This window comes from Tenrec ecaudatus, chromosome 3 (assembly GCF_050624435.1).
Source record: "Tenrec ecaudatus isolate mTenEca1 chromosome 3, mTenEca1.hap1, whole genome shotgun sequence".
Classification (NCBI taxonomy): Eukaryota; Metazoa; Chordata; class Mammalia; order Afrosoricida; family Tenrecidae; genus Tenrec; species Tenrec ecaudatus.
In genome coordinates this window covers 26201915-26217508 of record NC_134532.1, presented here as the reverse complement: position 1 = coordinate 26217508, position 15594 = coordinate 26201915, and positions in this window count along the sequence as shown.

Here is a 15594-nt window from a genome sequence, read left to right as displayed (position 1 = left end):
GGGAGAAATACATTTGTAAATATACTAGCAAAAGAGAATTAGACATCAAACATGAGCATAAGCCCAGTGATCCAGAACATCATCTCGGCCCAAATGACATGAAACCTGTGGTTCCAGTCTCAAATGATAACCATGTACGAGCACAGGACTCATTCCAGAACCAGTTATATAGACGTCGCAGTGAAAATAAGTATAAACATAGTGGACCTCAATTAGAAAATGTGAGTGCTACTATACCAAAGAGCTGTGAAACATTAGAGATAAATCCAAATGAAAATCTACAGGAGCATATGCAGAAGTTTCTTCATGAAATCAGCCCATTACAAGTACTCCCGGCCTCTGGAAAAGAGAAAGTTCAACTTCAAAATGAGGTAGAAATTTACTTTTTTTTTTAACCTATAATCTCAACTATTCTGATTTTTCCACTCATAAAAAATTGTGTAAAATGTGATGTTGTCTAAATATGTAATTGTGATAAATTAGTTCTGCCACCTAAATGAGAGAGAAGCATTCTCATAATTTGTGTTTTTTAATCACCAAAAGTCTGCCGATCAAGTATCCTAAGTTTTCTGTGAATTGGCTGACTAATTTTGCCATATGCTTTGTGAAGAAGAATGTGACATCTGGATCGGATGAAAGCTAATTAACAACATGTGACATGCAAATGACATAACCTTGCTTACTCTAAGTGAGAAGCATTTGAAACACTTGCTGATGAAGATCAAGGATTATAGCCTTTAGTATGGGTTACAACTCAATAAAAGGAAGACCAAATCCTCACAGCATGGCCTAAAGGAAACATCATGGTACATGGAGAAAATCTTGAAGCTGTCAAAGGTTTTTGATTTCCGTGATTCCACAATCAATGTTCATGGAAGCATCAGTAAAGATGCCAAAAGACGTGTTGCATTAGGTGAACCGAGTACACAAGAACCCTCTAGAGTGTTGATAAGCAAGGATGTTACCTTGAGCACTAAGGAGAACCTGGCTCAAGCCATGGCATTTTCAGTTGCCTCCTATGCATGTGAAAGTTTGCCATTGAGTATGGAAAACCAAAGGAGAATTGAAGCCTTTGAACTGTGTTGCTAAAGAAGATCGAAAACACCATGGACCGCTAAGAGGAAAAAGCAACCTGTTTTGGAAGAAGTAAGGCCACAGGATTCTTTGAGGCATGGAATGCAAGGCTTTGTATGACATGGTTTGGACATGGTGTCCGGAGAGACCGGTCCCTAGAGAAGGATCTCGTGCTTGGCAAAGTGGAGGGGCAATGAAAAGGAGGACGGTCTTCAGAGCATTGGATGGACACTGGTCGAAACAATGGGCTCGGGCATAGGAACAATTGTGAGGATGGTGGAGGACAGGACAGTGTTTTGTTCTGTTGCATACAGGGGCACATAGGTTGCAATGGACCCCGAGGGATTTGACCACAAAAACACGTGACCTGCTAAACGAGGATAAACTAAGTAAATGGCAAAAACGTGTGTTTTTGTTGGGTGCTGTTGAGTCAATTCTGAGCCAAAGCGAACCTATGTACTACCTTAGGAAACAGTGCACAGTCTTGTGACAACCTCACAATTGTGCATCTGTCTGAGCCCATCATTGCAGCCACTATGCTAATCCAGCTTATCGGCGATCATCCTCTTGTTTGCTCCCCTCTACTTGACCACGCATTACGCCCGAATCATTCCAGTGACAGGTCTCTCCTGATGTCCTATGCAAAATATATGAGACAAAGCCTCCCATCATTGCTTCCAAAGAGCATTCTGGCTGACCATCCAAGACACCGATGTTGGTTCTTTGGGAAGTTCACGGGACTTTCAATATTCTTCATGATGCCACCATTCCAACGCTTCAGTTCTTTGTTGGTTTTCCCTGTTCAATATCTGTCTCACATGCATATGAGACTACTGAAAATAGCATGGCTCGAATCAGTCAAATCCTAGTACTCAAGATAGCATTCTTGCTTTGCCTACCTTAACCAAATCTTATGCAGCAGGTTTACCCAATGCAATGTGCTATTTTGAGCCCTTGACTATTTCTCTCGTATTGATTGTGGATTATAGCTTGATGAATCGTTGACAATGTCAGTCTTTTCTCTCTTTACCGTGATGTCACCTATTCTTCTGGTTGTGAGGATTTTGGTTTTGAGTTCTAATCCGTATTGAAGGCTACAATCTTTGTTCTTCATTGGCAAGTGCTTCAAGTCTTCCTCACTTTCAGCAAACAAGACTGTGTCTTGTGGATACACAGATTGTTAATAAGCTTTCCTCCAATCCTGAAGTCATATCTCTTTACATATAATGCAGGTGATCCAATTAATTTCTCAGCATCTAGATTGAATAAAGGAACATTTTCTCCCAATTCTTGTCTAAATGGTAATTGCTTTTTAGACAATAAAATGAGACGGAGCAATAAATGAAACAAAGGATATACAAACGTTTGCCTCATCTTGAGAGGTATAAAAATGATTCCCAGCTAAACTCATCTATTACCTACTGTGTGTACCATTTTACCTGCTTTACCCATACCCTTGGGATCTATAATTCCAAAATTGCCACTTTGGTGTGTTTTACAGAATATATGTTCTTCAGTATTTTCAAAATCACCATTCTCAAATGCTTTTTCCCTGAGTCATGACTTTGTGGAGTTAATTATGGTAAAATGTTCAAGTGTATTATTTTATCATGTGCATAACATCAACCATCCGTATAAAGTTCAAAACAATTCCAAAGTAAAAGTTGTGCCTTGATTTTTTAAAAGACCTTTTATTGTGACTTAGGTGGGAAGTTTACATCCTAAATCATCTATTCTGTATTCAACAATTGAAGCCATTTATCAAGCCCTCAGTACCTTGCCCAACCCTCCTGGGCCTTTGATTTCTTTTCTCTTTCTCTTGGAATACAGTCTTCGTCTTGACCTTAGTTAACACTTGTCCACCCTCCGACCTCTTGCTTTACCTTCCCTCCTTTGCCCCACTCCTTCTCTGGCTATCAAAATCTGCTTCTTTTGTCATGGAAACCTTTGTCTTGACTTTTCCTTTATAGCAGTGGTGACATACATTATTTGCCCTTTAGCGGTTGACTAATTTCACTCAGCATAATGTTCTCTTGGTCCAACCATCCCACGAGGTGCTTCTAGTTTTACCATTGTTCTCTAGCAGTGCACAGAAGTGTGTTATGTATAAGTTGCAAAGTTCATTTATGCATTCTTCCACTGATGGGCATTTGGTGTGTCTCCAACTTCTTATTGTGTGCACAAGGCTGTGATGAACATGGTGGTGCATATGTCTTTTTCTGCTATGGCTCTTACTTCTTTAGGGTTTAAACTCAGCAGAGGGACAGCTGACTTGCATGGAATTTCTCTTTTGTGTGTGTGTGTGTGTGAGGTAGTGTCGTGTCCCCTTTCTACCGTGATTGTATGTTTTTAGAGACCCACCAGCAATGTAGGAGGTTTCTGATTTCTCTGCACTCTCTCCTACATTTGCTACTCTGTGTTCTTTTCCACTTTACTGTGAAAGGTCCATTGACTTTTAAAGATAGAGAAAAAAAACAAACACACACAAATAGAGCCATTCTCCATTAAAATAAAAAAAATGTAAATGAAGTTCCTCATAAGGTTTTAAATGATGCTGCCACAGTCACACATTTCATTCACCGATGTCATTAATTTGATAAATTTATCTGGCAATTGATCTGATTCATTGATTGACTTGAGAGATATACAATTGATCTATCTGGTTTGATGCCATAAACTGCTAGATACTTCCATGTTAGGCACTTATGGAGGAATCATTTCCCCTTTCTGGGTTATATCCCCATATCAGTAGATGGTAAAAGTCTAATAGCTAATTACTTGTATGCACGCCAGCTGCAATGTTTTATGGTTTGTGCATGTGAAGCTGAGGACGCATTCCTCATGTTCCAGAATCCTTAACTAAGCAGCCAGCCATCTCACCCTGCTCCTTGTGTTTTGGTCCAATTTGGTCCTTCTATCACTCGGTGAGCACCTCCACTCTTTTGCTATTCCCAGGATCCAAAAGGTAATAAAGAGAGGAAGAATTGTTATTGGCCTTGCCGGTAGAGGGTGGGTGTGGGTCGTGTAGTGCAGAAAATAAAGGCTTCATCTCTGTGACGAAGACTGTAGAGCTGCTCCTCCTCAGTTGAGTGTCTGAATGTGAAACGGAGGGGTTACAGGCCACAGGGGACCATTTTGTAGCATCTTCTTTTTTAAGTATCTGTGTGTCTGCCAGTCATACATGGGTTGGCAATGTTAGTTAAGAGTACAAAAATCAAGAAGATCTCTGTGAAGGTTTCCGAAATTCTACTTTTTCAATTCCAACAGAAAAGCTTAAGAAATGCCATTCACTTTTCATAATCCATTAAGCAAACAAAAATCATCTTATTATTTAAAATAATCACAATTAAGCTCAGAATCAAATATTAATAAAACATGAAATGGCTCACAAGGAACAGAAGAATTCTGAGTTATTCTTTTTGTTATCTTCAACTCAATGTCTTTATGCATTTGTATGTGTAGATATGAAGATAAGTAAAAAATATTGCTACTGTGGTTCCAGTTGATTTAAAGAGTTTAATTCCAAGGAAACTTGTTTAATCACATCTCTGTTAAAAGATACAGCTACAGACAAGGTCTTTGAGAAATACACTTGTTTTTTTGACCTGGGGGAGACTTCTGAAACATGGTCTTGGCCTAGCGGTGGTTTGGAAGACTTACTGAGGAGAAACAATGCAAGGCAAAAGATGATTTCAGAAGGTTAAGTGAGGTAACTGGCTTTGGAGATTCCCAAGGGGATCATCTTAATCTATTTTCTGTCAGGATACAAGATGATCATGAGGCCATTACACTTTTTAAAAAAAATTTATTTTGTGATAAGTGAGAATTTACAGATAAGATCATCATTTCTATGTTCAACATCTAAGCAAACCTCCAAATGGCTTGTCCTGTTTCCATTCTTCCATATGCGCCACATCTTCGCTCTCATGTTGGATATTGCCTTTCCCTTTACCCAAGCTAATAACCTCTATGCCCTCTTGCACCCCCTTCTCTATAGATTAGGTGTCACATAAACCCACTTCAATTAATTCAGGTGGAGGAAGTCGCAGTAATATTTGGGATAAATCAAGGAGATTGCATAACATGATAAGATTTTTCAAATGTATTATATCGTAATGTGATTGCATGTGTGTTTCAGAGGAGAATAGACTTAATATTGTTAACCTCGCAGATACATGGAGAGCAAAGTGTAGCTTTATAACGTAGCTCTTGAGTCGATGTTTTTAATGTAGTCAGATGTATTTTTTAACGTAGTCCAGTATATTGTTCGTTTAGTTTATACCATTTGGATGTTTATAATTCAAGAAAGATCTGAGTTTGAAATTCTGCAGAAGTATTATTTCATAGTTTCTTTCTTTTAATCTCAGGAATTCCTTTTTCTGTTAATTAAATTTTTGAGTTTTGGAATTCATGCTCATGAAAGATGTGATGTTTGAGTCCAGCTTTTGCAGTTGCGTATCTACTTATTGTGGTCTATTTATTGGTTGCACATACAGGTTAATGGTAACTTTCAAAGAAAATGATCTGCATCTTATTGAGTGTTGACTTTCCTTTGTGTTCCTTAGAATCCTAGCAAAGAAAAACCGGATTCACGGCCAAATTGTCCCTTTCGTGTCTTAATTGACAATCTACAGCTGGAAATAGATGCACTGAAAAATCAGATTCGAGTAAAAGAAAAGAAATATGCTGAGGACATGGAATTTATGAAAGCGAAAAATGATGACCTTCAACAGAACCTAAATAGGAGTGAAGAATCATTAAGAAGAACAACATTTCAATACAGCGGACAGCTTAAGGAACTCACAGCTGAGAATGCCAGGCTACACTCCAAATTGGAGGACGAAAAGTTAAACCAACAAAGACTAGAAACAGATATTGATTCCTTACAGTCTAGAGTGGCGGCTGCTGTGCAGGATCATGAGAGAAGTCAGAAATCAAAATGCGAATTAGAACTGTCTTTACAGACAGCACGTGATGTGTGTCTACATATACAGAAGAAATTCAAAACGGACCTGTCTAAGCTAAAAGAAACCAATGACACTCTTTGTCAAAAGCTTTCTGAAATGGAAACGAAATTCAGTAGCCTAGAAAGCGAGTTTACTAAAAAAAAAGATGCTCTCCAAGAAGAGATAGCTCAATTGCAAAGAGACCTAAATCAATCACAGAGTCAACTGAAGGAAACGGAACACCGGTATCAAAATGCACCCGAGAAAGTGTGTGAATCCAAGAACGCAGAGAAGCTCCTCTATGAACGACTCACTCGTCTCCAGGATGAAAATGACTCACTTCAACAGAAAGTGCATGAAGCTGAAAATAAAGTGGACACTGAAGAAAAGAAAGTCACGAAGCTCCAAGATCAATTTCATTTACTGGTCAAAACATACCACAATGAAAGCGAAAAAAGGCAAGAGCTTGAGGAGAGAATTAAAGAGTTATCAAATATGTGTGATCTATTACAAGGACGGCTATGTCAGTGTGAAAAGGAGAAAGCGGAAAGAAAAGTAAGTATCCAGAGAGATGAATGGTTTTCAGACTTCCTGAAAGAAAATTCAAAATAATATAGGATTATGGTGAAATGTTGAATTGATGAAAATCTGTAGCATGCCAATGTATTTACTACAGCTCTCCAAACTATGCCTATTGTCCAGCAAAGAAACATTAGACCTGAGGCACGCTTTATTTTGAATAAGTGGCATCTCTCAGCTGTAAAATTCCAAGAGGCGAAAGCCTAAATTGCTCACAGGTAGAGACTAATTACAGTGTTTGATTAGATAATCATTCGTATGTTTTACAAGGCCATACAAGGCAGAAGTGTGTATACGTAAAACACTTGAAATGAGGATTCAGTTGAGTAGATTACATTTTTGATATTCAATTCAAGATTTCCCAGATGAACTGGTTTTAAATGCTATACATTTTGCAAGAGTTTTCCTTCAGAAGCTTTTAATAGAGTAATTTTCGTGTTCTTTATGTCAATTTGAATTCATTGTTCAATTCAAAATCATGTATTTTGAAATCTTTCATGTGAAGGAGGTGACAGTTTACAGAGCAGATCATCGGTTTTACATTCAACAACCCAGACAGACTTTGTTTCTGCTCCTCTGATGCAATTCCCTCAATGTTCCATCCCTTATGCCTGTTGCCTCTTTCTCATCCTTTCCAGCCCTCTGAATTTTGTCCTAGCTTCAGTGTTGCATCTCGGATCTTCAGTGGTTGATGATTCTGTTACAGAGGTGGGTTCAGTGTCTGACCTACGCAGTGATAAAAAGGGTCGTAATCTTGGGATCTCATCTGTCCATATCCAGTAAGCCTGATCTCTTTTATGGTTTTGAGTTGTGCTTTACCTGCTTTTCCCATCCTATCCAGGTCCTTCGAAGGTGATGCTTTTCAAAGCAAATCGCTGGTGCCATCTAGTTCTGTTCTCAGGCTTGGGGGCATGGGTGTTTTTGTGGTCCATCAGTTCGTTGAACTGATCCTTTCCATATGTATTTTGATTTTCATCAGTCTTCTTTCCTCTGGACAGAAAAGACGACTGATTGCCTCTTTTGATGGAGACTCAAGGACTTTTAAGACACCAGTTACTCCTCACCGAAGTCAAACGTACAACATGATCTTGTGGAAACTGTTAGGCCGCTACACTTTGATGCCCCCAAGACCATATTCCTGATCGCCCAGTCCCTGCAGCTTATCCCTCAAAATGACTTCAGAATCAAAAGCATGTCTTCTTTTGCTTCTGCTTCCTCTTTGTCTTCTTCTTCTTTTTAAAATCATTTTATTGGGTGCTCGTACAGCTCTCATCACCATCCATCCATCCATTGTATCAAGCACATTTGTGCATATGTTGCCATCATCATCTTCAAAACATTTCCAATCCACTTAAGACCTCGGTAGCAGCTCATTTTTCCCCCTCACCCTCCCTCTAAAATCTTGTCTTCTTATAACATCTCAAATTTTTGAAAATAGTTGTTATTTCTTAGATCCTACTTAGGGACATGTGTGGCAAACTTTAAAAAAACCATAGTAGATGAAATATTTCGCTATTAGTTACAATTTGATTTGAACCTGGTTACAGATAAAGTCTCTTGTCATTATTTGTAGAAGCTATGCTTTATGAAGTTCCTGCTGATTCAGAGGCAGCCTTGTCCATTTGGGAAACTTGTTTTTGGTAGCCACTCAGTGCGAGCAAATGACTATGAAGACACTAGAGCTCTTGGTTTTAGGATTAAAAAAATATGTTAGCCTGTGGGAATTGTGCCTGTTCTGACCCCACGATGCTGAGGTGAAACACTAATGTCATACACCAGAACAGCAAGTGGAGCAGAGCAGTGAATTCTCCAGAGAACACCAAAATTAGACTGTGGGGTCAGGGCATGACACTCGATCAGACTCAACTGGAAAACCCTATTTATTGATTGGTTGTGTGTGTATGTGTGTGAGATTAGTTTTTTGGTTATTGTTGGAGTTATTTTAATTTCTATTGTTGCTTTGATTTGCTTGGTCTGTGTCTGTGCATATTATTATCTCTGCATGTATATCTAGAAAATATAGGCTGAATAAATAAACCGGAGGAGAAAACATCTGGAAGACAGTGCCAGCGGGAACATGGGAGACAGGGAGGTGGGGGAAGAGAAGTGGGTGCTAACAAACCCAGGGAAAATAGAAAAACAGGTGACCAAAAATCAATGTTGAGGATGGTGTAGGGTCCTTGTAGGCCTTGACCGAGGACAATGTAATGGAGAGGAATTACTGAAACCCAAATGAAGGCTGAGCATGATAGTGGGACAAGTGGAAATTTAAAGGAAATAGAGAAAAGAACTAGGAGTCAAAGAGCATTTACAGAGATCTAGATACAGGCATGCACATTTGTAAATATACTTATATATGGTGATGGAGACATAGATCTATGTGCATATATTTATAGGTTTAGTATTAAGGACTCAGATGGACATTGGGCCTCTACTCAAGTACTCCCTCAACACAAGAACACTTTGTTCTAATATCCGGCATTCCATCATGCTCACCTTCCCAACACGGTTGCTGAGGACAAATGGAAGCATAAGCAAATGTGGTAGAGAAAGCTGATGGTGCCCAACTATCAAAAGATAGAGCATCTGGGGTTTTGAAGTCTTGAATATAAACAAGTGGTCATCTAGCACAAAAGCAAAAGAGCCCACATGGAAAAATGGCCCCAGCCTGTGTGAACATGAGGTGTTGACAGGATCAGTAATCAGGCATCAAAGACCCAGAACAAAAAATCATGTCAATGTGAATGGGAGGGTGGGGTGCAGAGTGGAGGCCCAAATCCATCTATAGACAATTGGACATCCCGTTACAGAAGGGTTGTGAGGAGAAGACGGGCCAGTCAGGGTTCACTTTAGCATGGATGAAACATACACCTTTCCTCTGGCTCTTTAATGCTTCCACACCCCCACTATCAGGACCCTAATTCTACCTTACAAATCTGGCTAGACCAGAGCATGTACATAGGTACAGATAAAGATCTGGAAACACAGGGAATCCAGGACAGATAAACTCCTCAGGACCTATAATGAGAGTAGCCATACCAGGAGGGACAGGGGAAGATGGGTGGAGAAAGGGGGAACTGATAACGATGACCTACATATAACCCTCTCTCAGGGGGATGGACAACAGCAAAGGGGGAAAAGGGAGACATTGGAGGGTACAAGACATGGAAAATTAATAATTTATAAATTAACAAGGGTTCATGAGGGAGGGTATGGGAGGGAGGGAACAAATGAAGAGCTGATACCAAGGGCTCACGTAGTAAGAAAATGTTCTGAAAATGATGCTGGCAACAAATGTACTTGACACAATGGATATAGATATGGATTATGGCAACAGCTGTATCGGCCCCCAATAAAATGGTTGTTGTTTGTGTGTGTGTGTGTGTTAGCAAATTAGGTGAATTTGTGAAAGCAGAATCCATGAGTAATGAGAATGGACTGTAACTGGATAATAAGCCTCAGTTCAAGTCTCAGCAATGATAATTTCACAAGAATTTACCCAATGCGATGATAACTGTAACTGTCTATCACTTTTTGTATTGTGCTTGGTTCCCTCTTCGCAGTAATATTAGCCGTTGGGAATGGCATGGTGGGATGAGGGTTGTAAGAGCCGAGGCCAGGGTGTGAAGTAGAGGCTGAAGTCCACAGAGCCTTTGAAGCCTATTGTAATGATGGTCATACTGAATGGGCTAGGCCCCTGTTGGAAGGATTTCAGCAGAGGATTGACTATGTGAGGTACTCACAAGTGAAAGTTAAATTGCAATGAAAAAAAGAGAAATTGTTGTACAGTCTAGAATTTTCCAAACCAGTACAACTCATATAACCATTTAATTTTGAGCTTTCTGTTGACATTTTATGCTTTGCAAATTTGTCATCCATCCCAAAAGAAAGCCCTCCCTCCCACGTAGGATGTAGCTCATTGCATGCCTTGCTCCCATGGCCTCCCCCCAGTCTACTTCTTGTGAGATTTGCAGTCCAGAAATACATAGTCTTTGGGATTGGCTTCTTCAAAGTCACACAGTGTTTTCAAGGCTCATCATTGTTATCCCTATTTCATTTCTCGTTAAGTAATAGAACATTTTATGGGCATACCACATTTTGTACATATTTATCATGAATTCTACTGCAACGGCCGTGTGTGTATAAGTCTTGTTTGGGCATGTTTTCTTGTCATTGGATTGCATGCTGAACTGTTTGTGCTTACTTTGCCATGTCTGTGTCTTCCTTGAGTGGTGGACTCGTTCCCTGCTGGCCTGCTACTCAAAAGGTCAGTGGTTGGAAATCAGCAGACCCTCTGCAGGAGAAAAACAAGGTTTTCTACTCCCATACAGCGTTGTAGTTTCAGAAACGCACAGGCGCAGTTTTACCTTGTCCTGTAAGCTCACGATGACTTGGCTTCAACGTGATGGCTTAAGTTTGTCATGTGGTGTTTTTTCTTTGTTTGTTTTGGTACCTTCTCTCAAACTGACCTTTCTGTTTTTTCAGTTTCTTTTCACGCAGCCTAATCTGCATCCAAACCCAGGTAGCTCAATACCTCCATCTACCGGAAGCTTCCCCTAACTGCTCTTTCATTGACTTTCCCTTTGTCAGCACTTGCCATCCAGTCAGTGCAGGACAAAGGAGCTTCATTATTTCTATGATTGTTTGTACTGTTTTCCCCCTGAGAGATTAGTCACTTAAACGATATTTTTACTCCCAGAGGAAATAGTAGCTGATGTCTATGGCACCCGTACATGGTATAAACTGAAAATATTATTGTTTAACAAAGTTAGGATGATACTCAGCACTTTTACCACACCAGAGAGTTTCCTTGAAACACCAATATGAATAAGTTTTTAAAATTTTGAATGCAATCTAATGAAAATCGAAAGCCTTTAAAACGAATAGTGGAAAATTATATAATCATATGCTCATTGTTTGCTTGTTCTTTTGTTTTCCCACACTGTTAAAAATAAAAATCTAAATTGGCCTTTCTTCATCAAGCTGCCAGGACTGGGATTTACAGATGTATAACAGCACTTTACTCATTATAAAATGTTGGGCCCTGGCTTTCTGAAGTGCCCTACCAAATAGCCTTCCCTCCTCAATGTGCTGGCTCAACATAAACACTTGCTGAGCAGGAGTGGATTCATGAACCTTATTTCAGCAATGTTGTTGTTGTTGTTGTCATTGTTAGGTGTCTTTGCGTCCCTTCTGGCCCATAGAAACCCTGCTCACAAACAAGGAGACACTGCCCAATCCTGTGCCAGCCTCACAATACTCACAATATTGAGCCCATTGTGCCGCCACTGTGTCGGTCCATCTCCTTGAGGACCTTTCAATTTTTGCTGCCCCTCTACTTTACCAGAGGGGATGCCCTTCTCCAGGGATTGGTCTCTCCTGACAGCACACCCAGAGTGTCCACCATGATGGCTCAACATCCTTGTCTCTAAGGAGCATGCTAACCATATCTCAGCAATAGACTCCCATACGTTCAGGGCCTAATGCCTTGAGCTCAATTCGGACAGGCATCTACATTATGTACTGCTTCATGCTGGAGGTACTAGTTGTAGTGCCTGATAGTCTGGGATCATCCCCTTTGCGTGGTATAAAGGGAAAGTAAGATGAAAAGAAAAGAGATTCTAGTCTTAGTGAGATTGGAGAAAGGTTTATCGAGTACTAGCCTTCACACCCACCCTTTTTTAATGCCCCTATTAATGATATATAAAAGACACAATGTAACTTTCTAGGCACCATTTCTGTTGGAAGACCACCAGATTGAAAGAACAAATTTGACTAAACACAAAGGCCAGTCACAATGATAACGCTAGAAGCAATCCCTCACAACGTGCACTGTGTGCCAGATACTCTTATAACGACGTAACCTATATGCCCTAATGTCATTCTCCCAGCATCCCTAAGAAGTCGATACTATTTTTATCTTCCTTATACAGACATAGGGACTGTATAGATGTTTCAGAATTTGCTCCAGGGCACACAACTAGTAAATAGTGGAGTTGGGATTTACACTCAGCCATTCTGGCTCCTGTATTTAGTCTACTTCCAAAACTACGGTATTCTGTGAAAAAAAATCTGGTCACGTACAGCGACTTATGAACTTGAATAATCACTGACATAGACATAGACACATAGGTATGTGCAGATATAAAACGGTAGGTGATGTGGTGCTTAGAATATGGATATATAAATCTTTTATTGGAGGCTCTTACAACATTCCATACATCAGTTGTATCACACAGGATAGATAAATTCTTAATGTAATTTCCTATCTTTCTCAATCTCACCAGTTCAGTGAGCTTGCCTATTCATCTGATAAAACATAATCTGGAAGCAAGACTAATGTTTTATGACTGGTGCAGGAGTCAGTGGATAAAGTTTTAAGAGGCCAGAGATAAGGTGTCGGCAGGAAAGGCATCAGAAGTTCAAAAACTAGCAAGGAAATCTATGTGAATGGGTGGGGATGTAGTGTAGACCCAAAACCCACCTGCCAGATCATTGGACAATCCTTCTCGGAAGAGCCCCACAGGAAGAAAAATAAATCCAGGGTGCGGAATAGCACCCAGGAAATCCATCGCTATCCTCCAGTCCTCTGATATTTCTTCCCCTTGCTCTTATGCGTTTTATTTGTTTTAGCTCATTAAGCATGTGAGACTTGCGTATGTTCCTTTGCATAATTATGATCATTCAATTCACGTACGCCAAGAAAGAGATCCCTTCAGAAACAGAGCCCTTCTTCACCATGTTGGGCTTCCTGTGAATCTGCCTAGGACAAAACTCTTAAAGGTTCTCACTTCAGTAAACTCCCTCATGAAGTTGAGATGCCATCTTAAATCTTTCCAAGGTTTTAACCAAGGGTTTTACAGAATCGTCCTTGGCTTTGGGGCATATTTTCCTGACAGCCTGTGGACTGATGGGAGTCAGATGTCGTTCCTTCATTTTAACATGAAGAGAACCTATAAATAACCAAAGGAGATGATATTGGAATTGAGGAAGGCCCCGTTCTTTTCTATTGACCAATGTTTCATTAGCTTCTCCAGAGCCACTAATATTCTACTTTCAGCTGCTAATAAGCAAGTGTCCTTTCTTCCAGATTTTAATATATTGTTTATTTACTTGTCTTTATATCCTGACAGTCAGACCCCTCTTGGGCCACCAGGCCCCTCTCTCTGAGCCCATTGGTTCTCTGTGATGCCCTTCCTATGGGCTTTCAGCTTCTACCTGCCTCCTGGACCTCAAGCCCCTCCCATGTGTTTCTGATTTGTTTGCTTGATTTGGGATAAGCACAGCACCCTCTTCTTCAGGGTCATTAGCAATTACTTCTTTTGTGACACAAGCTACTTGAACACGAAGTGCCTCAGAGGGAACATAGACATGCTCAGGAGCAGCTAAACCAGCCCTTGTCTTCCACATGTGAATGGGTGTGAGTGGCTGGCACGTTTGTGGACAGGTTGCTTTCTCCTTCACTCACCGGTGACCCCTTGGAGGAGGGACAGCTTAGGACACATCATCGAAAACTAGGATCCAGGGCAGAAATTTACAACACAACTAATCACAGGAAACATGTGTTGTGCTCTTTGTGTCTTTTCATTGTCTTCTTGGTTGATTCAGAGTTCGACTGTGAACCTCCTGGCTGCAGTTGGAAACTACCAGCAGCTCCGTGGGAAAGACTGGGCTTTCCCTTCCCATGAACAGTCACAGTCTCAGAAAACCCACAGGCAGTCACTGCGAGTCTGCATTGATTCAATGGCAGTGATGTTTGAGACTGAGAAAAAGTCATCACCTTCTGAGAATCTGCTGTAGCACAGAGAATGCTTCTTGCAGTGGATTCATTTTAAACTTGTTTATCAGTACCAACTTTGACAATTCTCAGCTAACTTCCTTTATTACCAAATCATATTATTTTATTTCGTGCAGATTGACCCACTTACAGGCAAATGGGATACTGTTTATTCAAAATGGCAATCTTTGGAAATACAAAATCAAGCCCTTCAGCAGGAGTTGTCAGCTATGAAAGACACACAGCGGAAGTGTGAAAAACTGGAGAAGAAAAAAGGGAAGTTGGAACAAAAGGTCGTCCAGCTCCAAAGGGAATTAGACCAAAACCAGAGCAAGCTTGGCCAAGTGGACCAGTTTACATGGAGAGTTGAGGAACAAACAGAGGAAGTAGTCTATGAACTCCAACAAGTCAAAATGAGTTTACAGGTAAACTCGAACTCTTTGATCTGTTCTGTGCTTTCACTCATGGAGTTGAAAGTTACATGTCAGATTATGACATTGCATGTCTTTCCTTTACTTCGGTTCAGTCATTTGTTTGTAGATTATTAGAAAGATGGTGGCATTTGCTGCTCTCTGTAATATGTCAGCGCCATCATGATTGTTACTGAGTTGCTCTTAGAGGATAATGATGCTCTTTACAAAATCCCTTGATGATTAAATCTAGTTATCATACAGAAGACTCCTAAGAGGCTAACCAAAAGAAAGTTACGATGTTACAAATGATCCGTACATTGGTTTAGAACTTACTGTATTATATTTTTAAATTTAAATGAATTACTATGCTTTCAAAGATAAAACCACATAATCAATAGCTTGACAATGATAATGTGGTTTATAATTCCGATGTGGCAGCTGACATTGATGATTTTTAAATTCAACTTTTAAAAATGTACTTCTGATTTATTTAAAGTTGCTCTCAGGTTCACTGAGAAGAACTAAAGATAAAAATGCCTGATGATTATTTTTAAATGCATCCCTTTGATTGGTTGTAGCGTCAAGCACAATCCCAGGGTCATAGAGAACACTTATGGGAGGAACAAACTGCTTCACTGAGAAGGGAGATGGAACAGAGAATGAAGGGGCTGGAGCATGAATTCTCTTCCCAAATCTATTCACAAAGAGCAGAAGCAGAGAAATACAAACAACTCTACCTTCAAGAATTAGAAGTGAAGAAAGAGTTCTCAAAACAACTAGACAAGTAAGTCAAAAGAGAACCACC